Source organism: Octodon degus, unplaced genomic scaffold (assembly GCF_000260255.1).
Source record: "Octodon degus isolate 3935 unplaced genomic scaffold, OctDeg1.0 scaffold00065, whole genome shotgun sequence".
In the NCBI taxonomy this organism is placed as follows: Eukaryota; Metazoa; Chordata; class Mammalia; order Rodentia; family Octodontidae; genus Octodon; species Octodon degus.
The window spans coordinates 6,553,598-6,578,886 of NW_004524641.1; the positions used below are offsets into that span (position 1 = coordinate 6,553,598).

Here is a 25,289-nt window from a genome sequence, read left to right on the forward strand (position 1 = left end):
TAGAATGTTTGCTCTCGTCAGCCACCTGCCAGCCCCCATTGGTGTAACTGTTCTGCAAAAATCTGAATTGTTATGCTGCTTTGAGCAACTGAAGTGGCAAATGAGCCAATATGGATAAAGAGCTTACTACAGGGTCTGTCGGATAGTAAACACTCAGCAAGAGGTAGCTTCCATAAGGATTACTGTAACATTTCAACTATTCTTAGCTTTCCCCATGTCACTGCCAGAACCCACTTCCTCGATGCAGAGATGGGTTTGGTGTGGCAGACACTGTGAACTGTCCCTCCAGTATCAAGCTCTGTCTTCTTTTTTCAGCAGCAGGGCTTTTGAGTACACTGGGTGTATGGTAGAACAGACTAAAGACCATTGTTGTCCAGCCTCCCGGGCAGCTGGGTGGGGCTGTGGCTCTCAAGCAAAAGGGGTTGCATGCCATCCCAGGAAGAGTCTTTGGGGAGAGCCAGGCCCTTCTTCGCTGTCATGCCACCTGGAACATAAAGATGCTACCCAGAGGCTCATCTAGACAAGCTGGAAAGGGTTAAGATCCTGACATACCTGTGCAGTTGCCTCCCCAGTCCTGGATTCTCATCTCTGGATTTTTATGTGAGAAGGAAAAAAAAAAAATTGTGAATGTGAAACTGTCTTAATTTATGATCAAATGTAGCTTTCCATAAGTTCAACTGCATCCCCTACTGTACAACTCGGTGTAGACCAATGATGATGAGTGAAATGTGACTCCCACTTTCCTGGAGTGAGGGTCTTTTGGGGTAGGATCTGAGTGAATAGGATAGACAGAACAAATACTCATTTTACATTTTCTACATCCAGAGAAATCTTTCATTCATCATTTTACTTTGTCTTCACAATGAACCTATGAAATAATAAAGGTTAAATCCATTTTAGAGAGAAGGAAAGATGGAGGAAGTTCAGGTCATTTGGTTAAGGTCTTGCTAGTAAGAGAGAAATCCCAGATCTATGCTCCTCTTCTCTGGACTCAATCCTTTCCCTTTTCTGCTACTCTATATTCCATTGCTATTGAGGTTCAAATAATGAGATGACTCACATTGATGGAACATAAAGATGCTACCCACATCTTTGCAAGATGTGGAATGGAAGCAAGAGGATTCCAGAGGAGGGGAAGCATGAGCAGAAGCGTTCCCATGCAGACGTGGCCTATCGGGGACAGAGATGGCACAGAAGAGGCTGGGTAGGTAGGCGGGATCTGCTTGTCAAAGGCTCTGAGCTTGGGCTGGTACTAGCCAGGAGAGAAATAGAAAAGGAAAGACAATAATTCCCAAATCCCAGCAGGCATCTTGTTCACCATCCTCCTCAGCAGCAGATGAGGTGCTTGAAGTGGGGAAGGTCTCGACTGTTGACAATAAAAGCAAGAGCCCAGCCTCTGGAAGTAGTGGTGAAGTGGTTCCTGTGCTTACCTTGAGCTTCATAGGTGGTGAGGAGAGGATGCTTTCAGAGAGAAACCTTCTTGTTTTCTATCACTGTTGCTGCCTAATTCTTGTGATTCATGGACATTCATGATGAAAAAAAAACCTACTTTTCACTTGTACAGAGACTTAGCTGCACATTTTCTTGATCTTAAAACCACATAGGTTCTGATGAATTCATGTTATTCTGTTTCCATGTGAAAGATAAACTAAGTGGGTCATTTTCTCTTCCCAAAAGAATATTTTACTAAATGATTCACAATGTAGTCCCCTAAAGAAAAGACCTTCTTTCATATTTACAATGTGATTCTCTTTACAGTAATTCAGTTAACATACAGCCTTTTCATTGTCTTACTTTGATATGATGATGATGCTCTTGTATAAACATAAACTCTTGCACTCAGTGGGTTGGGCTGTAGAAGCCAGGGAGTCTACGTGTAGTGCAGCCCAGTCTTATTGCTTTCCTCAGTTTTATTTTCCCATTAGGAAGCAACATGGCTCAGACAGATATGCTAGAGGAAATGCACCAGGAAGCCCCACACAGGGTGCAATCAGTCACCATTAATGCTCGCGAGGATCAAAGCTACTTAAAGAAATATAGCTTCTTATGGATGGACGATAAAATTGAATTCATGAAGCAGTTACTGCTCCATGGGCGACTTCTCGCTGCTGAGGCCCAGAATTGCATGTAGGATCCGAGTGTCAGGGCTCCACACTGCTGTCAGCACACTTTAAAGAACAAGTATTGAATTTTAGCTGTGTCTGGCATCATCTTTTTCAGCTCCAAGGATAGCTGCTGTTAAATTCTAAAATATTTCAAGATGGGAAGCTCTTGTCTTAGAGAGATTTTTTTTTTTTAAAGATCAACATCTATGACATGGTATGTGCAGGAGCTGATAACCTAAAAGATGAGAATATATTTAGTGGTGAGCCCCAGATTGATATTAAACCTTAAAAAAAAACAATGATGAATATTATTTTTAGGTTGATGTTTAAGGAGCTTCTGCTTAACCATGTAACCTGTAAGTAGAATAATTTGAATCTGATTGTGAAAGGAAATTAAAATAACACAAATCATTTGATGAAACCATCCTTGTAGAATTCTAATTTAACTCAAATAATAAGTATTTTAATAGTCCTCCTGTGTGCTTATTTTTAGTCTTGTATTCTGTAAGTTACAAGAGAGTTGCTTTCATGCATGTGAAATGTAATTCTCTTCTTGTAAAAACTTGACACAATGCTTATCCTTTAGATTGTATCGCACTTGTGTGTTCATTAATATAATTGAAACCTGTAGCTTCCCCCAAGTTTTCACGGGCTCATCCCTAATCAGAGCCTGGCATTTTCACACATTGCACGGTAGTGTAACTGAACAATTTGTCGGTGAAATGAGAGAAGGTTGAACAGAGAAAGGGAACGGAAGTTTCAGCCCATTGGCCACTGATGGGGGAGCTGTGGGCAGACCAACAGCACAAGGAAACAGCCCTTTAAGTCTCTACTTTTTGTTTGTCAGTCCTGGGGATTGAACCCAGGGCCTCATGCATGTTCACAGGTGCTCAACTCGAGCTACATCCCCATTCCAAGTCTCTGTAATTTTAATTATTCAACTAAGGCTTAGAAGATCTGTATGGATGTAAGTGACATGCACTTGATGAAGAGGGGTTATCTCTGAGAGACAGGAGGTATCTTTCTTCCTCAGTTGGGTCCCGAGCCATAAATTAAAGGGACTCATGGTCTCCTAAGTATGGACTTTATCTTTAAAGATTAGTAGTGGTATAGTAGAAAAGTCCGGGAGCTCGGAATGGGAATCAGAGGTACTAACTTTTGTTGAGAAACTTCCAGCCCCTCAGCACATGGGTGAGTTAATCTAAGGGTCTTTCCTCAAAGGACTATTGTGGGGGCTTCAGTGTAATAATGTGGAACCTGTCTTGATGTCATCCACCAGTGCATGCTTGTTGAAATACAAGACGCTTCTTTTCAATATCAAAGGTTAGAAATAAGATGCACAAAAAAGGTGGTCAATAAAATAGAAAAAGGTGAGTTAGTTAAATAGAGATAACATGCCAAATTAAATGAAGTGTTGAAAGGTCTTTGTGTCCTACGTGGATTAATGTGGGAATATCCAAGGGAAAGGAATGGAGAACCCCCTACCTGGTTTTGTGCTTTTGTACTAGTCTCATTTCCCTGTGCGATAGAATTGTTACCCTAATTGGCAATATTTATAAAACCAGTGGGGGTAAGTCCATACCAGTCTGGACATTTTCCATTTTAAAAATTTCACTCTGTATTTTAATAGCATTAAATGAAAACAATTTAGTAGACCAATTTGGCAGGTACTAATTTCTGATAAAAACTGTGTAACAGCCCTCTTCCCTTTTCTCTCATATTGTAGTACTATCAGATGCTTACCTTCTTTTGGACAGGGTCAATTTAAGCAGTGAAACAAGATTTTGACCTCCCAGCCATGTCGAAGGAAAATTCTGTGAGGGCTGCTTGTGGGAACAGAGGCTGCTGAGGGCAGGGGAAGCCACAAGGGTTGTGCAGGTGAGGAGGAAGTAGGCCACATGGGGGACTTAGACCTTTTCAAAGAAAGTTGTCAGGGTTACAAATAGAGTTGCCTGTGAGAAATCTAATTTCCCCTTGAACAGTAAACACATCCAGACATAGGTCTGAAGTTGCTGGAAATCTCTATTGGAATAGCAGATGTCTTTGGAGGAGGATTGCTGTCTGAGGAGTGGTGGCTACTACTCATGAGATGCCAAGACTAGAAACGCTGCATTTTCTGCCATGTGGCATCGCCCCCAGCCTGGAAAGTGTTGCCAAGACTCATGCCTGTTGCACAAAAATAAATTAGAGATAGACAAGAAATGCGAAATTCAGCTAGATAACCTGCTTTGTGTCTATACAATTGTCAATGACCTGTTTATGTTTAATCCAGTTTGATATCTTATAAATAAAGTAATTCTTTACTCTATGTATGCTACAACAAGGGATCTGTCATAAGATCAATTAAAATACATACTTTTAAAATATGGATTAAGATCTGCTTCTTAATTGTGATATAGAACATTTGGAGACCAGGGGGAAATTCAAAATGGTTTGGGTTTGGGAAGGGGGCTTGCTAAGACTTGTAGGGGAGTCCTGGGGTCTCTGTGCAGCTATCTTTATACCAGGCATGGTCAAGAGATGTTCATTTCATGTTGCTAGCCCCTCTGATACCATTATATGTTTCTCACTTTTTTTTGTCTCCAATAACTGCTCTCTCTCTCTTGCTCTTTCTCTCATCTATCTATCTATCTATCTATCTATCTATCTATCTATCTATCTATCTATCTATTTTACATCCAATTAAATATTTATCTTACAGGAAAAAATGCCCACATCTCCTGTAAGGTAGAAGTTAATAGTAGACAAAGAGCAGTAGGTCAAATAGCCAGAATATCATAGATTTTTTTTTTTAAGGAATTCAAGCTCTGTTCTAGAATCTGGAAATTGTATGCAAGAGCTCAAGGTTTCTATATCTTTATTTCTTTTTATTTTGTTGGTAAGCTTACAGTTTTTTCAGATTCCTAGGAGTAGGAGTTATGAGGTTGTGGAAATATGGAACTCCAAGCTGAGAAGTTGTTTGGAGGAGCATTGCTTCATGTGAGAAGAATGTGGATGAGTTTAGTTCATCAAGAACTAAAGGGCCACAGTGAAGACTTAGAGAGAGAAGAAAGGCAGAAGGTGGAAACCACTGGCTCATGAGTACTGACAATTTTACCAAAGCTAAATATGGAAGAGAAGGGGACGGAAGAGGCTGGGTACACAGATGGAAAATAAGACACCCACTTCACTGTTCCCAAGTGGATATATAGTGCAGGAAGACACTGCCAGAACAACACAGAAGGTGGGCTGGTTAGGATGTTTATGTCTCCCACAAGGTTTGTGTGTTGAAATCCTGTCCCCCAAAGGCATGCGTCAGAAGATGGGGCTTTGGGAGGCGATTGCCTCTGGAGAGGGGAGCGAATGGATGGCATTGGTGCTCTTACAAATGTGCACTTCCCACCCCAGCCCTAGTGGGGGCTGGGAAGGTAAAGAAACTAATGCAAAATGTCTTGGAAATTGAGAACTGGTAGCTATAAGAAGAGTTAAAACACCTTCAGGAGAAGGAAGGCCAGGGGACAGTAAGGACAGACCCTGAAGGAGGAGAAATAAATCTTTCTTTAGTCTGACAAGGCCTGGTTTTCTAATTGGTTGTTTTTGATGAGTTAGAAATAATAAGCATAGGTTTTTGGAAGCACATATATTGGAGCTGGAAATATTTGGTATTGAAATTCTGTTCACTGTAATGTGGTATGTTTCCATCTTGGGTTTTTTAAAAAAATTTTTTTAAATGAATTTTAGGACAGGATCTACAGGGTGTACAGGATGTCACTATGGAGATCAGACCCATAGTGATTCTCCTGTTTTCAGCCTCCTGAGTGCTGAGATTACAGGCACATGCCACCACACCCAGTTTCAATCACTGGCTCAGCGTGCCCCAGGGGTGAGGCAAGCATGGCAGGCTGGGAGTGAACCCCAGCTGCTGTGCTCTGCCAAAGCAGGTGCTTTAGTCCACTGAACTATCTGGCCGGCCCTCCAGCTTGGTTTCTGAAGTGGGAAAACTAATACCTCACTTGTTGAATGGCTTAAAAGAGATCAGTGTGGTGCTTCATTGTAACTGTTAGTTAAACACAAAAACAATGGAGCAAAAACTTTATTTCATCCTAGGAGGACTCTGGTAATCACCACCTGTAGTCTGAAGAGATGGCTCAGTAGAATAAGCACTTCCCTGGCAAGTGCAAGGGTTTGAGTTCAATCCCTGGTTCTGAAAAAAAAAATAAATAAATAAAAATTGGGGGTCTGCCCATTAGCTCAGCTCTTTAAGTGATTGCTTAAACAAACCAGTCAGGCTCAGGATGCCGTGGTTTGATCCCCAGATCCTCAAGCCTTGCCAGGTCTGCCCTGAAGGCATCCTGAAGCAGAAAAAGAAAAAAAAAAAAAAATCCATCTGAACTTTTGGGCTGGGGAGATGGCTCAGTGGAATAAGCACTTCCCTGGCAAGTGCAAGGGCCTGAGTTCAATCCCTGGTTCAGCCAAAAGAAAAAAAACACACACACAAAATCACCACCTGCAGGGTCTTAGGCCTGTGAGCTCATCACTCTGGATCTTGGTTTCTTCATTGGGAAAGCAGACAGGTTGGCCTCCTCTAGGCTTCTGAGTGGGGCTTGTCAAGATTGAAGTGTAGGGGCCTCACCTGGGCTCCTGTTCAAAGGTCATCGGGACTCAGCCATCTGAGGTAGGGCCAGAGAGCCTGCAGGTCCAAGGGACTCACTGGTGATCACAGGGAGGGCCCTGAGATGGAAGGTTTCGCCTGCTAGGAGTTCACAGAAAACAGAAATCAAAGTTCAGCCCTGGGGCTTGGAGAGGAGATAGTATCTTTGTCAGTGCTGAGAGATGAAGTCAGAGGGAAGCAGGGGAGCTAGGCCCTGGGGAAGCCAGAGAGAGTGGCCAATGGCTGTCACAGTGAAGGCAGGGCCGGAGTTGGGGCTGCGAAAGCAAGAAAACTGCAGAAGGCTGCACAAGGTGGACTGCATCTAATTCCCAGTTGTGTGCAGTCCCTAACTGGGACCCAACAGAACAATACAAACCTCAATCTCTACTCCTTTTCAAGGGGTGTCACTGTAAAATTTTAGCATTTCTGAATTTAATCCATTACAGGCTATACTTGATGATATTACAACAATTGAATGAATGATATAATTGCCCTAACTACTGCTTAATATAATTATGTGTAACTCACTGGAACATGTGATTGCATTCTGTAATATAATTATGACATATACTGTTATAAAATTTCTTATCAAATGCATGCAAAGAACATAGTTTACATGTTAATCAGGTATCAGTGTTTCCATCTGAGAATGTCCTGATGTAACAAAATGATAGGAATGTAAATATGCTTTTCAGTCAGCTAGGAATGACAGATGGGACCAAAATGAGGGAGATTAAGGCCAGTGTTTCACCAAGGCAGGCCTGTGGGTCACCTGCCTCAGAAATCCTGGTGGTGGCTGAAACACAGTTACCTGTCTACGTAGGTTGTCCTTTGTCATTTCATTTTATGGCTGATTTCCTCAGGATAAACTCCCAGAACTAATTTGCATGCTTTTTCAGGATTTTAGCATATAATGAAAAATGTATTTCAAGAGAGTTGTTTTAACAGGGAGTCTTGCCTTAGTTACTTTTCTCATTCCTGAGACAAAATACCCAACACCCGAAGTTAAAGGAGGAAGACATTTTTTTAAAATTTAAATCAATCTTTTATTTATTTATTTATTTGGTACAGGGTCTCACTATGCAATTCAGAGTGGTATTGATCCTCCTGTCTCAGCCTCCCCAGTGCGGGGATTAGAGGGGCTGGCATGGCATGCAGTACTGGCGATTGAACCTGAATCCTTGTGTTTGCCAGGTAGGCACTTAGACCACAGAGCTATCTCCCCAGCCCAAAGAAGGGAAGTTTTACTCTGACTGCAAGTTTGGAGAGGCTTTGGTCCATATGAGGCTGGCTCCAAGGCAGTGGCATGGAAGAGGACCACTGCAGAGGAGAAAGAGAACACGGTAAGCAGGTAGGAGACAGCGCAGCAGCGAGCAGCTGCGAGAGCAGCAAGCAACTCCAGCAGCCCCCTTCTGTTCTGTCTGTCCTAGCTAGGGAGACATGTCTATGTGTTCATACCCAGGGAGGGCCTTTCCTTCATCCACCCCCAGAGCTATGCCAAACCAGTCAGTAGACTGACCTAGTAATGCCACGCCCTTGACCCCAGCACCCTATGCTTCATCCCAGCATCCCTTACTCTAGATCTAGCTGCCCTGAAAACTTCCCCTTGTGATCACATGAGACTTTGGGAGGCCACGCAGACACAAACCCATAACAAGTGTGTTCCAGTTTTTTCAGGGCTATCTACACTAGATTCCACAGAATCCTTTTCACCTTGGTTGGAATACGTCTCTTAGTCTGGTTGAAGAACAACAGGCCTTCCAAAGATGGGCAGGGCCTCTTCTGTCACTGCCTCCTCCAATCATCTTTAGCATGTAAGTGTTGATTTCTTCTTTTCTTCAAGCAAAAGAAGCCAGAGTAGTGATTCAGCACTTGGCCATAGGCAGACAGCCAGGTTCCATAAGTAGACCAGAGGTTGGTGGGGTGGGATCCTTGGTTCCAGAATGTCCACAACATTTAAGCTGGAGGTGTTTCTCTCTCACCTCTATCCTATGGCCTATTGAGAAAAAAAGCAATACATATACCATGATGGAGTTCATGGATCTGGGTGCCTAATATTTCACGGAAACCCTATTTTCCTGACACTCATTTTTTTTTTTTTTCTGTATTTAGAGAACAGTCTACAGGGTGTTCAGAGTCTCACTACGTAGGTTGGACTCATAGAGATCTGCCTGTTTACAGCCTGCCAAGTTGTGGGATTACAGGCACGCACCACCACACTCAGTCTCAATCGCCATCTCAGCGCACTCCTGGGGATCGAACACCTGCCCCTGCATCTGCCTAAGCAGGCACTTTAATCCACTGAGCTATTTGGCTGGCCCTATGACACTCATTTTTATAGATGAGGAAACCAAGTTTAGAAAATGTTCAGTGCCTTACCCCGGGACCCTCATAGCTAGTAATCAGCAACCTTATGATAGGTTCTGGCCTTGGTATAAATTGATAAAATCATTATGGTGGTCATCCAATATGGCTGATACCCTTAAAACAAAAGCCCACCTTCCCCAAGACCACCTCCCCCTTCTTCTCCAACTTAGCCTAGGACATAATTTACTTCCACCCTTCCCACTGCCTCAGGGAAGACCTCAATCAGCTCCCTCAGGGATATCTCAACATCCCCTCCAAACTCCACCCCTGGCACCAGGCCATAAAAGCCTCAGCCTCCCTTTGTTTCAATCAGAAAATTTCTTATCTTCCCTAAATTCTCTCTGTGTCCTCAAAGAAAATAAAGCCCCTTTCCCTTTTTCCTTCTGCCTGTTTCTCTGCTGTGCTGTTTACCTGAAAAAACCTATCACTTAGGTATCTAGGAATCCAGCTGAAGCAGAAAGACAATGGAAAGAGAACTATTTTTTTTCTTCCAATCAGATTTTATTGGTATGTTTTAGGTATAGATAATGATCACTTTCTCCACAGAGGAATTTGTACCTGTACGTGACAGAACTTATTTCTTTTTTTCCCATTCCCCTACCTCCATTCAACCCCTCCTCCCCTTCCTATTTACAGAAGCTTTGTCTCCATTCTTTCTTCCTTCTCTCTCTTTTCTACTTTTCTCTCTCTTTGTTTAAAATGTATTTATTTATTTATTTGGTATGGGGTCTTGCTATGCAGCTTGAACTCATAGTGATCCTCCTGTCTCAGCTTCCCCAGCACTGGGATTACAGGCGTGCTCCACCATGCCTGGTTTTGGTGGCCAGCACAGCATACCTGGGGTTCTGGGACCAACCTGGCATGGCATGTAGTACTGGGAATTGAACTGGGGTCCTTGTGCTTGCTCGGCAGGCGCCTAGATCACTGAGCTATCTCCCCAGCCCCATTTTTTCTACTTTTTCCTTCTTTCTTTCCCTATTCTTTGTTCCCCTCCCTGTTTGAACATACCATAGTAGTAACAGTGCTATTGACATTATTTTGTCTGGAACATAAAGATTTTTTTTTTAATCAAGCTATTTTTAAGTAGCATTTAACTACAAACCAGTTATAAAATGTGGTTCCCAAAATTGAAAAGTGAAGTTGGGAATTCCCTTTTAACACTTAGTTATGTGTGTGTGGTTGTGGTGGTGGGTACACACTACTTACATAAGAATCTCAATCTCTCTCTCTCTCTCTCTCTCTCTCTCTCTCTCTCTCTCTCTTTCTCTCGCTTTCGCTCTCGCTCTCGTTTAGCTTCTGAGGTTATGAGGGACTTGGATACCTGTAAGAAATGAGAACCAGGGACCTGTCACTCTATGATTGCTCTTAGTTTTCAATTTCCATCTTTCAAGTACTCTAATACTTCCTGGGACAAATAGAGTTTACTATGAAAATATTTTCTTTGAAAGCGCAATCTGAAGACAAATTTCTCGTTCATTTATGAATGCATTGTCAATAAATTGCCTGCATTTATTCAACTTGCTCAAATAAAAGTCAAATAAGGCTCAGAAATAGACTTCTTGGCAATTTGACTTTCTGAGGCAGAGAGTAAAGAGTGATAGATTCTTTCTTTCTGGCTGAAATTTGAGCCAGACAACAGACTATGAGCAAACTTTTGGGGTGAGGGATGCATTCCTTACTTTGTGGTGATAGTTCTATGGGCATATTAACATTTTAAAACTGCACATTTTAAATAAGTGCTATTTATTGCATATCAATTAAACCTCAGTAATGTAAAGCTAATAGGCAAAAAAATCAAATCCAGATAGCATCCAGTTTATTAAACTTGTTGAATTAAGTGAGGCCCTGCCCAGTTACACAAAGGTCATCCAAAAATAGCCAAAGAAAAATCTATTAAAAAGCCACAATGAACCTTAATATTACATAGGAGTAAACACAACACAACTTGATTATTGTTTGAAGTTTTGTTGAAATTAAGGATGCCTAAGGGATTAGTAGATTAAATTATACTTCTATATCTGACACCTAATTTCAAGTAAATTTGGTTCTTGGTAGCTACTGGCTAACATCCAACCTTTTTTTCTCTTTTCTTTCTTCTTTTTTTTTTGTATTTTAGGGAAGGGCCTACAGGGTGTTCAGGGTCTCACTACTAGATCAGAGTTTACTGATCTGCCTGTTTACAGCCTCCCGAGAGCTGGGATTACAGGTACGCGCCACCACGCCCAGTCTCCATGGCCGTCTCAGTGTGCCCCAGGGGTGGGGCTGGCACGGCAGTCAGGGGGATTGAACCACCTGCCCCTGTGCCTACTTGCAGGTGCTTTAATCCGCTGAGCTATTTGGCTGGCCCCTCGACCTTGTAATATCTGTGTGAAACTGGAATTAAGCAGAAATACAGTAAAATCAGCAATAGACCTACTGACTTCACAGAAAAGAGAAGGATATCATTTCTCTGTCTCTGGGAAGACGTATGTCTTTTGTGGTGGAATATTTTGTTTATATTTCTATTCTTAGGGCAAATACTCTGCTTAGCTCTTTTTATATTGATAAAAGATGTTGGTACAAAAAAAAATTGGACGAGTCTGATTTTGTGCTGTGAAAATGAGATCGTGGAAGTGTTCTGTGTCCCATGACCCACAAGTGGACCTTCATTCTCAAGTAGCCGCACCTCAGGTAAGAGCACTTTCTTTCGAGGGATTAGAAATGCCCAAGAGAAACTCTGATACATTGTCTAGCACTTGAGTTAGGCTATTATTAAGCCTTTATCTTGATATAGCTAGCTTATATTTCTTTTGATAGCGAGCTTAATTTAGAGGATGAGAAAAAGGAACAAGGATTTCTTGTGTGTTTTTATAGATGATCTCTGGATTTTAGCAACTTTCAAGTCACAAGTAGGACCCTGCAGTAATACTTGGGACCTAAGCCTTCATGTGGCCATGTCTATCGCATAAGCATTTTGCATGACAAAATGAAATAATCCATCTCGTTTATACAGCAGGAGCTGCTGGTGGCCTTTGCTGAAGGGAGTTCTGTTCAAGGTGCTATCTTGGTTGTCACTGTGACCAAGGATGGCCACATTTGGGTCCAGGATGACCCAATGAGTGTCGCTGTGAGCAAGACATGGTGGTTTGTCTTCTTTCTGGACTTCATCTTGATGCCAGGCTCTGCCTGTGTTTCTTATGAACATGGCCACCTTGATGTCCTCGCTGTCCTTTTGCCCACTTGCCATACACGTGTGTCTGCTCCTGAGGGAGGCAGGACCCCTGCTCTTTCTGACTCTCCACTGAGGACTTGGGCCAAATTGCGACTTTCCATTTCCATGAGGGCAGGGGTGACAGACCACACCGACTCACAAATGATCTCAGAAAGGAGTGTTCTGAAAGTGCACTAGCTGAATTCTGCTGGATCCCGACAGGTCTCCCAGGGTTGGGGCAACCCAATCCCTACCCCAGAGTATTCCCAGGGATGCAGGACTGGAGTCCAATGCACTTCCACCCCTGGACAGACCTGGCCTGCCCTTCTCACTTTTTGCTTCTGCATGCTTGATACTAGGAAGGGAGTCCCCAGAGGTTCAGATCAGTGGTCACCATACATTTCCCTAAACTTGGCTTGTCCAGCCTTGAATAACACCCTGTGGGTGAGACTTTCCTTACATCCCACTCTGGGCTGGTGCTGTGCTCCTAGAGGTGCTAAGCAGGGGATCTGGCCCACAAAAGCTTGATGGCTTAGCCTCAAGTCCCAGCTTCCCAAGAGAAAAGGCCTGGACATAAAAGATGCCCAGCTCTGCCAGGGTCTAGGTGCTCTAGATCTGGGCATGAAGATAGCCTTGCTGAGGGTCCGTAGGCCAAGAGGCCCACCCAAATGCTCTGCTGGCCCTCAGATCCCTGCATTTGTCAGAAATGTGGTTTTGAAGGACAAATACTTGAAGGAGGCAAGAGTGGCCAGGCCTGTGTGGTGATAAGAAAACATGCTGGGTGGCTTGTGAAGTAGAGAAACTTCTGCCTAAAACTGCGGGCCAGGCCCCTGCTGGACTCTGCACGTAGGCATGGTAATCACTCAATGTGCCTCATCCTCCTTCAAGTCTGAGGACACCAAGATAAGAGTAACTAAAGTAATCTTCAGGCTTTATGGGAACATCTAATTGCTAGCTCTTACGAGGTCCAGCTTCAACCCCCCGGAGCGATGCCTAGAAGTTGCAAGTCATTGTCTTATATCTGCAGCCGCCTTGGATTCCAGGAAAATCAGAGCCTCACAGACCACCCCACGATGAGGTCCCCTTGCAGGTGGGAGCAATTACCGCATGGTGGGAACTGAGGCTGCCACCCCCGCAAAGCAGTAGCTATCATCTCTTGATGGCAGCTGAGCTGCCCCCTGAAGTGATGATGGCCCTGCTAGCAGCTCTCAGAATCTATCCTGTGATACTGATCAACCAGATCTGACAACCAGGATAGGCTATGCCGCCAGCTATGCAACCCCCATCCGTGCAGACGCAATCCTTCCCTTTGTTCCTCTTTTCTATAAAACCCCAAAGTTTTCGTCAGCTCCTCAGAGCCAGATCTCAACCCTCTCTCTGTGCTTCCCAGTCTGGCCTTGCTGATTAAAGTTGCTTTTCCATGTTTCGCCACCGTTCATATCTTTGATCCAGCATACGGGACAGGTGGCCCTGCCTGGTCTATTGTGACCTCAGGAGCCAGAGGTTCTGCTGCAAGACTCTGTAATGATGTAATGTCATTTAAACCTTAGGACAGCCCTGCAGGAAGGCATGTTCCTCAGGTAGGGAGGAAAGAAGGGCTGGTAGTTTGCCTTTGTTCTTGCTGGTTAAGGCTGAGTGTTAGTGTTTAAATACAGGCCTTGTGGCTCCCGGTTTATGTTCTTTCCTAGTCAAGAAGGCTGCCTTCTGGGACTTACGTGGTTGAAATAAAGGCTTTCTGACTTTCAGCCTAAGTGACTTTCCTCGTAGTCTGTACATATTTTGCTAGGCGCTGCTCGGCCCTGTCTACACTTAGGTCTTGAAGTTTTTCCTTGATTTAAATCTTAATTATTTGGAAATCACAGAGCACTTCAAGGTTTTTCCAATTTAAACATGCTACCAGGAGGCAAAGTAACACAGAAAACAAGAATGTGCTTTAAAGAAAGAGCTGGGGTGCATCAAAGTGTGGATAGATGTGAGTGCACACCTGTAATACAGCTATTCAGGAGGCTGAGGCAGGAGGATCATGAGTTCAAGGCCAGCCTGGGCAATTTTCCAACACTCTCAAAATAAAAAGGGTTGGGCATGTAGCTCAGTGGTCAAGAGCCTTAATGTGATCCCCAGTACTGGAAAAAGAAGTCTGGTAATCATTGATCCTTTAATTCTACCAATACTTGTTAAATACCTACTGTGTGCCATGTGTAATATTTGTTTAAAAGCAGATTTCTTCCTCTTTGCTTCTCTTTAACACTTTGTAGAAAATATAGAACAAATTATCTATAGATCTATAGATACAGATATTCTACATAGATCTGTTTATATCTATAGATATAGAAAATGAAAAGAAATTCTATCTATAGATTATCTAGCTATATGTATGTATGTATGTATGTATGTATGTATGTATGTATCTATCTATCTATCTATATATGTTTACAGCAGTTGGTTGAATTGTGAACAATTTGATACACAAACAAAATTTTGTTATTGTCTACAGTCTGCACTGGGTGACAAACAGGACTGTGAACATCTTCCCCACACAAACAGGAACGTGAATGTGTTCATCTTTTCCAGAAATGTGGAATGAATTAAGTTCATGAACCAAGATCTATCTATCTATCTATCTATCTATCTATCTATCTATCTATCATCTATCTATCTATCTATCTATCTATCTATCTATCTATCTGAGAGAGAGAGAGAGAGAGAGAGAGAGAGAGAGAGAGAGAGAGAGAGAGAGACAGAGACAGAGACAGAATAGAGGAGAGGAGAGGAAGGAGGGAGAGTGTTTCTAATTGCTAGTAAAAAGGTTTTTTGTTTTTTTAAGATTGTTTTCCTGCATTGGAAACTTTTGAACTAAAAGCTAGAGTTCAAAATTGGGCTTACATGAAGTTTTTGAGCTTTGTGTAACCTAGTGGGACCCCAAGTTGTTCAAATAATTCAGCGTCTCCTCTCCTTATTTACATTTTTGCAGTGCTAGGGATGAAGTTCAGGGCCTTGATTGTGCTAGGCAAGCCCACTGGACTATATGCTCAGGCCTTCTTTTCTTTATTTTTGTCACTAGAAAACGATATCTGTCGTGGTTTTTTTTTTTTCCCAAGGGAAACAATATGACACAGGACACATTTTATAATATTTTATAATGTATCACCCAAAGAGCTATAAACAACAAGTACAGGAAACCTATCCACACACTAAACACTAAAGAATCCAGTTAAGGGCCTAGAGCTCATAACAAAGCCTCCCCTAAGTCCAACTGGAGGCCTAGAGCTCACAGCAAAGTCTCATGCAGGCCTGCTTCATGGATCTGTGCTGGAAAGGCCGAAAGGTCAGGGGTGGAAGCTAAGAAGTCTATGCCAGACAAATGAAGGATCTCTGCTAGCAGGCTGGGGGATCTGAAGTGGAGCTAGGAAGCAACGCTCAAGGTAAGCACCAGAGCTCCCCCAAAAGTACCACGGCCATCCTCAGCAACAGTGAGGTCCTGAGCTCCTCCAGCGATGAGGAAAGCCGAGTTCCCACCAGGAAAGCAATGCCACAAGCTTTTCCATGAGGCTGAGCAGCGCACCATTTTCACTTCCAGAGTCAGGAACCAGTGCTCGAGATGAAGACCAAAGCTCCTCTAAGGGTCATGGGGAAAGCCAGCATGACAAGGTCCTCCGGCAGAACAGCCCAAGAGAACTAGCAGCTTCCAACAGCTTCTCAGAATAGCATCCCTAACAGTGTTCCAGCAGCTTCTCCTGTTCCCCTTTATACTGCTGGCAGTAACCCTCAGGTGGGCCTCCCGCACCCAGCACCATGCTGGTTTAGTTCAGCTGGGTATAAGAAGTTGGTCACCAGTTAGCTATCCACCGCAATATTTCTGTCTCTCTCTGTCTCCGTCTCTGTCTCCCTGTCTATCTATCTATCTATCTATCTATCTATCTATCTATCTATCTATCTATCTATCTGAACATAGCTGAAGTTCATGTTTAGTAGCTTGCTTCTTAATGAAAATAATTTTTGGGGAGTCACTTTAAATCCTGAATTTTGTTCCAAAGCTTGTTTTTTTTTCATATGAAAACAAGCCCAAAACTAAAAATACTGCATGCTGTTGTACCATAACTTAATTCATTTAACTTTCACTAATTAAATTTTGTAAATTTGCTTAGCATAATGAGTTCAACTCCATTATTAATAAGAAAAGTAGAAAGACTCTGGCAAAGCCAAGATGTTAGTGTCATGGTGTGTGTGTGTGTGTGTGTGTGTGTGTGTGTGTGTGATGTCCCTGTGCTCTTGATTGTGACTATGGGGAATCGGGATGTGTGGGTGGTGTGTGATGTGTAATTATGGTTTGGAGGTGGGGCCAGTCTGGTCACCCTATTGATAAAGCCTGGCCTGAATCACCTGTAAAGAGGAAGGACCCTGGAAGGTTGGGCACGCGGTGGCCCCCTGGCTGTCCAAAGAAGTGTCTGTTATCAGAAGGAAAAGCATCCTTTTTGAGGTGAGATCGGTTCTGTGCCCTGACCCGAATGATTTCTCGTTTTTTGTTCTGATAACAAGCTGGTAGTAAGCTTCACTGAACTGAGAAATTGTAAACTCTTAGAAAAGGCGGTCTAAAGATAACACTTCAGTGTTTCTTGGTAATGTATTCTGGATGAATCTGGTAATTTAAAGCCCACTTCACCAAAATGGGAGTGGTGCTTGCGTCCTCTTTATCTTCAATTATGTCTAATCTGTTTCTAATTCAAACACTGTGCTGCTGTTGTCAGATCAAATATAGATTTTAAATGTTTTATGCTTCTCCACTGGGAAGGTTTCAAATGTATGCGGGCTGTCCGTCAGGACTGTGCCAGTTGAATCTAATAAAGTTTTAGATAAATTTAAAGGAAATAAAAGAGTACTTAAAAATGAAATGATTCATGGTTCATGAGATGGAACATGTGTAATGAATGGCAGTTTGGGAAAAGTTATGGAGGAGTCTCTATGGATCACCTGTTTCACCTCTACGGAGCTCTCCTTGGATAAATACACTGTGGCATTCAGTGATACAAGCAGGAATTCAGAAACCAATTTAAAAATCAAGTCATGGTTGGCTTTGATGCAAAGAGGGCCCCATAAGCATATAGGCGCAGGGGCTGTAATCCATGGTGTTTCATTCCACCCGATGGCATTTCCATCACTGCGGGCAGATTGGAAAACATAGTTACAGTTTTCAATCACTGAATAGGATGCAGTTGTTACTGTTAATAGAATTCTTTTTTTTCTGCTGATTTATGTAGATGCGCTCCAGGTGCTGTAGAATACCAAAGCAGAACCATGCTCTGAAATACTCGTGGGCGCCCTCAGACTTGTCACCCGAGGGGGCAACGTCAAGGTTATAGTTGTTGAACTACTACTCTGATACGATTTTTGAGATCCCTTCCTGGGTTTATAAATTTAGGGAAAGCAGGAAAGAAAGGGTTTTCTGGGGCTCTGACTGTATTTTCTGTCTTCCAGCACTGCCCTTTCGTAGTTGGGAGCGTTCACTGGGGCTTACAGGTGAAGGCGCTGGTGCAGTTTGTCGCCACAGAGATTTTTCTTGGGCTTGCTCCTAATCCTTTTGGACTGCCACCGGGCATATCTCTTGGGGCTTTGCATTGTCTCTCCTGTTTTGGTTTTGGAAGGATTATTCTGGCGTAGTCTTTAAATGTTAATTACAGTTCGTGCTTAAAAGGAAAAGGCTTTAAAGTTTTAAAACCATAATCCTTCCAGGTCCTCATCCTCCTCCCAAATTTATCTTAAGGGCAACAATATTTTTAACTGAGGATAGAGAGTGGTGGGCCTAAGCTGATTCCTAGAAGGGAAAATAAAATCAAATTACTGATCTCTTCGCTCGCCTCGGCCTGATCCATGTACAAGACTGACATTCAAAATCCAAGAGAAATGCATTTTCTTCACGGATGACCCTTCTTGGCGCCTTTCTTCTCTGTGAAGTCTTAAGGTCAGATTCCTTGAAACAAGCAATATTTCTTTTCCTCGCTTGGACTGTATGATACAAGAAAACTCGCTCCACTTACGTGCAGCGGCGTTCCCTCCAGCGGCTGTCAGCCTGGTCTGTTTTCAGGGCACCTCCCGGTGTGGCCGCTATGCTGCCGGAAGCGATCCCAAGCCACGCTGGATTTCCCACTTGGTGCTGCTTGCGCCTTGTACCTGGGGTCGCCCGACATCACAGATCGAAAGTGAGGGTGCTGGTGTGGGGGCAGCGCCGCAGCCTGCCTGCACTTGGCCTGGGGTCAGCGGGGCCTCTGGAAGCAAGGAACGCCCCTGCGGTTCCACCTGGGCCTAGGACTGACCGCAGAACTGTTTTCTCAGGTTGGACTCCACACATTTCTGTCTCTGCCATGCAAGAAAACAAATGAAGCTTATTTCCTTAAAGGATGGCCTCGGCTCTTGAACTCACTGGGACAGTCTGCCTTGTCTCAACCCTAATTTCAGGGTGTGTGTGTGTGTGTGTGTGTGTGTGTGTGTGTGATACTAGAGATTGAACCCAGGGCCTCTGCCCTGAGCTACAACCCTAGACTTATTAGCTTTTTATTTTGAATCGGGCCTTGCTAAGCCACCCAGGCTCAGCCTTCCAGGGTTCTGGGATTGCAGATATGGCTCAAGGCCTTGCTCAGTAGCAGTTCATGAGGATTATCTCACTCTTGAGTACTTTGACAATGGAACTCCTTTTGCTACTATTAAGAAAAGAAGAAAAAGGGAAAGCACCAATGAACATTGCATCCTCTAGTTCTGAAGCCATCATTTTTGGAATTACATAATAAGGGCTTTCTTTGACTTTTATTTATTTATAATGTACTGAGGATTCCAACTCAGGACCTTGTGCTTACGAGGCAGGTGGCTTGTGCTACTGAGCTGTATCCCCAGTGCTCAAAGCTTTCTTTCAGGACCTAATCATTAGCTGAGCACAGTGGCATAAGCCTGTAATCTGGGTACCAGGTAGACAGAGGCAGGAGGATTGAGTTTAAGGTCACCTTAGATTACACTGCAAGACCCTTTCTCATAAGAACTAATGAAAGCAAACCAAAATATTTCTAAGAACATCTCTAAATTATTCTGTAACTATAGAAATATAGAACAGAGTTACAAGGATATTGTTTCCCTAGTTTTCAAGTCTGAGTTTGTAATAACAAAGGGAGAGAGAGACCACATGTGTCACACAGTATCACATGGTGTCACAGGGTGTCACATGGCAGGAGGAGCAGGGAACGAGTGTGAGAATGTCATGGAAATCAAGGGCGAGAGGAGAGTGCAGAACGCAACACCCCACATCTGAAATTGTCACGCCAGCACCTACAGTCAAAGGGACGTGTTCAGAGAACTGCCAGGCTTCTGACATTAATTGAGGCCCCCAAGCACAACAAGGAAGACATACACGTTACAAAGGAATTTTATTTATTTATTTTTGACAAAGTACATTGTGCACTGATAAGCCATTTACACTTCCCCCAGAACAGAGTTAATTTGGGGATACAGGATGGCTCCTTTAGAAATGTAATGAAATGACATTCAGAATGGAGACATCGCTCTTTCACAGAGAAAAGGCGAAACAGGAGGGAAAGGCTAGATTGATGAGAGGACTGAGAGTAGGAGAGAGAGAATTAGAGGGCTGGAGAAGGAACTTAATTGCTATGATGTTTTCCCACTAAAGGCTAGTGAGGGACACACATACCCTGCAGAAGGATCATGTTAGGTCATTTATGAGAGGAGATGGCAGATGATCTTCAGAGTATTCAGAAGATCCTGTATATCTCGGTCCATTTTGTGTAGCTACAGCACAACACTGCAGATTAGATAATTTATAAAGAAAATACATTTATTTCTCACAGTCCTGGAAGCTGGGAAGTCCAAGATCTATGTGCTGACATGTGGCATGAGCCTTCTTCCTGTGTCATTCCTTTGTAGAAGGTGACCTGGAGGGAGAGGCGAAGGGGAAAGTGGAACAGAGAGGGAAGAGGGGGGAGCAACTGCTGAACACATTGTAATGACAAACCCACTCTTGTGTTAGTGAAACCACTCCTGTGATAGCAACATAATTCACAAAGGCCACCCTGGTACCCCATCTCTTCTTTAAAGTCCCACGTCTCAGTACCATTGCCTTGATGATGATTTAAGTTTCTGACTTGGGGACACATTTAAGTCATGTCGCTAGATTTCTAGACAGCACCCATGTTCTGTGGTGTTGCTAAAAAGGCATTTCAGAAAATTGGCATAGAAGAATATAGATGACAGATCCAGAGTGCTATTTGTTCTAAAAGAGGTTGTTTGATGGATACACCCCAGAGGACTACAGGAAAGCTTGCTTCTACCTCAGTTGCTTGTGTGGCATTTCTGTAAGTGCTGCCCTCAGGTCAGCATTTCTCTGATCCTTGGCTTCCAGCAAAAGGATCTGGCCAGTCCTTTGGTCAGCAGCTACTCACTGGAGATGAGGTATGAGCCTCATGTGACCCTGCAGTGTATGCATGAGATTGGGGTGCTGAAGGTGCTGCTGTGCTGACTGTAGTGAGGGTGACGGCAGGCATCCTTACCCTGTGAGACCCTCACTGGTAGTGCTGAAGATTGTCATCCCACCTCTACATCTGTCTAGCCACATGTCAGACAGTCGTAGGGGAAGCTGTGCTTGTGTCCAAGGGCACTCAAGACTCAAATTCCCCAAGTCAGGGGACTCTTTCTTCTCATATTGTCTCTTGCCTTCAGTGGAAGGGGCAGGCATGCTCTTCCTGATCAACCTCCCTACACTGGCCTGGGGATGCACCTTCCCTGTACTGGTGGGATAGCTCTTCTTGCCCCATGGACATACCCTGCATTTATCCTTTGTGCTGGGAGCCCTGTGGAGGTAAGGATTCTGTTAATATTGAAAAAGATACTGCTTTAGGAATGCACTGCTGTGGCCCCAGGAGTTAAAGAGAAAGCAGAGCTGGAAGATGGGAGGTCCTGTCTTTATGCAGTAAAATTCTAAATCTTAACTGCAACACAACCAGAAAAATGAATGTCTTTATTTTCCTATGTTCTTTGAGTAAGCCTCACAGTTATGGTCACTGTCAATGGAGGACAGTGACAGCTTTCGAGAGATTGCTGTAAATCACCTTTCATGGGCTCTATGGTAGACGATGCTATGTCATGCATCTGTGTGTGTGTGTGTGTGTGTGTGTGTGTGTGTGTGTACATGTAATGCATTTTAAAATACATTTAAATTTCAATGCGTAATTCAGAATTAATGCATTATTTAGAACTTCAAGAGTGGTAATTAAGAAAACACAAGTCACAAGCCAGTTTTGAAAAGCTGTGCATCGTAAATAAAACACTATTGCTACTTTTTTCACACCTGGGACATACTTGATTATTTAAGAATGGTGCAGTTTACAACAGGAACACCAAGAGAGGGTGCTGGAGAAAGAAATAATACCTGAGCATCATGAATCTTCCTTTGCCGGGTTGGACTGTAACACACACACAGTACCTCATCTCTGCCACCTACTTTTCTAAGTGTTCACGGATACCTCACTTTGCTTTACGTGGTCCCAGGTATTTTCTGATATTTTAAAATCAAAATCTAAAACTGTAATTAACCGGAGCCTCACACATCATAGGGAAGGACTTGCAGGGTCTCATTAAATGCAGAACCAGTTTCCTATTTCCACTGATTCATACGCACTAATTTATTTGGAATTTTTTGTTCACAATTTTAACATATTTAAAGCCCAGAGAGTATACAAGACTAACACATGAATCTACTAGTCTAACATTTTCTTTTATGTATTTAGTACGGGGTCTATGGGATCTCACTACACAGTAGGACTCATAGTGATTCTGCTGTTTTCAGCCTCTCAATCGCTGGGATTACAGGTGGTGCCACCACACCCAGTCTCCACCGGGGGTGGAACTGGCACAGCACACCAGGGTTCGAATCTTGGTCCCTGCACCTGCCTAAGCAGGCACTTTAGTGCGCTGAGCTACTTGGCCTGCCCTTGTCTAACATTTTCTTAATAATCACTTCATATTTCTTTCTTTTTTAAAATAAGAAAATGAAGCCCAGATGCAGTGAAAACACGCACTCTGTCCATCCTCCTTCCCTTTCCAGAGGTACCCCCTTTCCCAGTGCTAGTAAACATTGTAGTTGGAGATCTGCAGAAGGAGGTCTCAGGGTCAGGATTGGAGCTCAAGTAGTTTCTTTGGGAACTGATCCCAGAAGCAACTAAGGAAGGAGAAAAATGATCCTGGGGAGGAAAGGAAGTCAACTTGGAATGTGGGAATTGGCAGGTTGTTTCCAAGGGGACCTGGGCTCAATTCCTAAGAGACCCTGAGGGATGGCTAGACATGCTGCTGAGTTGTGATCTGGCGGCTCTCTTCCATCATTGGTTATGTACTCCTTGGCATCCAGACCTGGCCTCATGGAACCTGTAGCTTACTGGCATTGTAGAAGGCATCTAAGGTGAACAGGTGGGTGTGCTCAAACCGTGAGTGTGGGAACATGGGTGGCATCTTGGCAGTGTGGGTAGTGTACCCAGTGTTACCCCTGGCAAGGTGACCTTCAGGCATTTGTGTGCATGTGTATATAAATTATATACATAAATATTGTATATTTACTTCCACAATTTAGAGGACATCCTGTGGGTTTTTAAGATTTTAACAACTGGCATGACAATGAACAAATGTTTCTGAAACTTTCTTTCCTTTTTCTTTTTAACTCAAAATTATGTACTTAAGATTTATCCATGTTGAACCATGTAGAAATAAAAACTCTGTTGTGTCCAAGTTTACTTATATAAGCCAGTTTAGTCATCCATGTTTTCCACTAATAGTTTATGGCTGTGATTATTGTAGCAAAAACCAGATAAACAAGAGGAACAGATTCATTTAAATTTCATATAACAAAGGAGCCTTCAGAAACAAAGAACTAAGGCAACTCAGGCTGGGCAGGCAGCTGTACAGAAGAGTGACGGAGGGACAGAGGTGTGTTCTGATGGTAATGACCAGAGCTAGACAAGAGCTGTTTGTTCCATTCTTGGCCCCAGTGACGTGCAAGTAGTTTGATCTGCCTTCAGGGAAGGGAGGTCAGAGATTTCTTATAGGAACCATTTTGGGGAGAGGAAAGGTTGAGTGATTTTTCTGCTTCTATATTTTTCAGCTAAAAATATTTCAATATACCATGGAGCTATAATTTGGGTATGAGGCTCTGAACCCCAGTAGTAGTTGGTACACACATTTTCCGCTCTTAGGACAGTGGTATATAATGAGTATCTTCCATCAGGCTGAGCATTCCCTTGGCATTTCTGAGATCCCTAAAGGAGGTTGCTGGTCACAAGGAAATCACATCTTCAGTTCTACCCAGTATTGCCGAATTGTCACACCATGTATTTATGCCAGTTTAATATTTCCAAAAGCAATATAGAAGAATCTATTTGTGACCACATCTATGCTGATATGCAAGATTTATTAATTTTTGGTTATCTGTTGAATTGCAATGTCATTGTATTAATGTATTTTGAATTTGTGCATTTGACCTTTATTTTACGTGAGGTTGAGTATATTTTCTTACATTTATTGAGTATTTAGACATTTGTTTTTGAGCATTTCCTGCATCTAGTCTAAATTTTTTTTCTTAGCAATTTATACAAGTTCTGTACATATTCTGGGCATGAATATATTTTAGTTATAGGTGGGAAACAAATGTCCTCTTTATCCTGAGATTTATCTTTTCACATCATTTATGCTTTTTCTTTTGGTTTGTTTTTTACAGTGGTGAGGATTCAACCATGACCTTATATGCGCTAAGCACCTACTCAACCACTGAGTTACATTTCTCTAGATCTAAAATTTATTTTTATTTATTTACTGTGTTACTGGGGTGTGAACCTAGGGCCTTTGCACGTAGTTACATCCTCAGCTCTTTTAAAACTTTTTTCTTTAATTTTAAGACGGTCTTGCTGAGTCACTAAATTTCCCACTCTGAGTTTGAACTTGTGCTCCACTTGCCTTAGCCTCCCTTGTAGCTGGAGTTAGAGGCCTGCACCGTCATGCCTTGCTTAAAAGTTTTCATTGAAACATTATTTTTTCAGTGCTAGGAATTGCACCTAGGGCCTTGAGCATGCTAGAAGGACACTTCACCGCTAAGCTACATCCTAAGTCCCAATTTTTAATGTTAACATAGTCAATTCTAATTGGAAATATTTGCTATACTTGAAGTTTCATTTTCCACCTGCTTGCCGTCAGTCTCTGTAGAATGAGGTGGGGTCTAAGCTCGCAGCCTGCAGCCCCAGCATCACTTCTGATTGTTCCCCAGCCCTGTGGTGCTGCTCTGGACCAATACCAAGTTCTTCCGAGTGGGTCTGCTTCTACACTTTCTGTTTGCCCTTATCTAGATGGATTTAAGTGTAGTTTTATAATAATGTTTCTTCATAGGCAGATCTACTCATTCCAAGTCTTCTTTCTCATTCTTTGTTCTTTGCTCTTCCACCTCAATTTCAAGATCACCTTGTCAAGTTATGTGAAATGCTGCTTTAGGATTTTGACTAGGAGTCCACTGAATTTATAGAATGATTTGGGGAGCATTATCATTTTTATGTATGAAATCCTTTTCATGAGCAGGGTACTTGTTATATAGATCTTCTTTATATCCTTTGTTAAAATTTTATAGCTCTCCCTTATATATCTTTCATTAGATTTATTCCTAAATGTCTTTAATTCATTGTTGCTATTGTACTATATTTTTAAAAGAATGACTTTGTCTAATTGACTGTTGGTGATGTATAGGAATAATACTTGTACATATGCCTGAATGTGTGTTTAAACTATTAATTAAAAGTACATAATTGCTTTAGTCTATTTGCATTTTTCTTCTTTTTGTTCATGTCATACTGGCTTTTTTTCTGGAAAATTATTCATTTTGTTTCAGTTTTCAATATAAAAGGTTCTTATCTTCATATTTCTGTATACATGCATGGTATGCTCCCAGTCCTAGTATCTTCATGTGTCCCAGAAC

General features: G+C 42.7%; 1 long non-coding RNA gene across 1 annotated transcript in view; it reads left to right on the top strand.

Annotated features, from left to right (window-relative positions):
• The first annotated feature begins 5,050 nt into the window (after positions 1 to 5,050).
• The window catches only part of LOC111817643, a 21,043-nt gene continuing 804 nt past the window's right edge, over positions 5,051 to 25,289 (top strand). The window contains exons 1-2 of the long non-coding RNA XR_002821786.1: positions 5,051 to 5,062; positions 20,146 to 20,152. This is a non-coding gene — a long non-coding RNA (uncharacterized LOC111817643). The remainder of the gene's footprint in view (positions 5,063 to 20,145; positions 20,153 to 25,289) is intronic.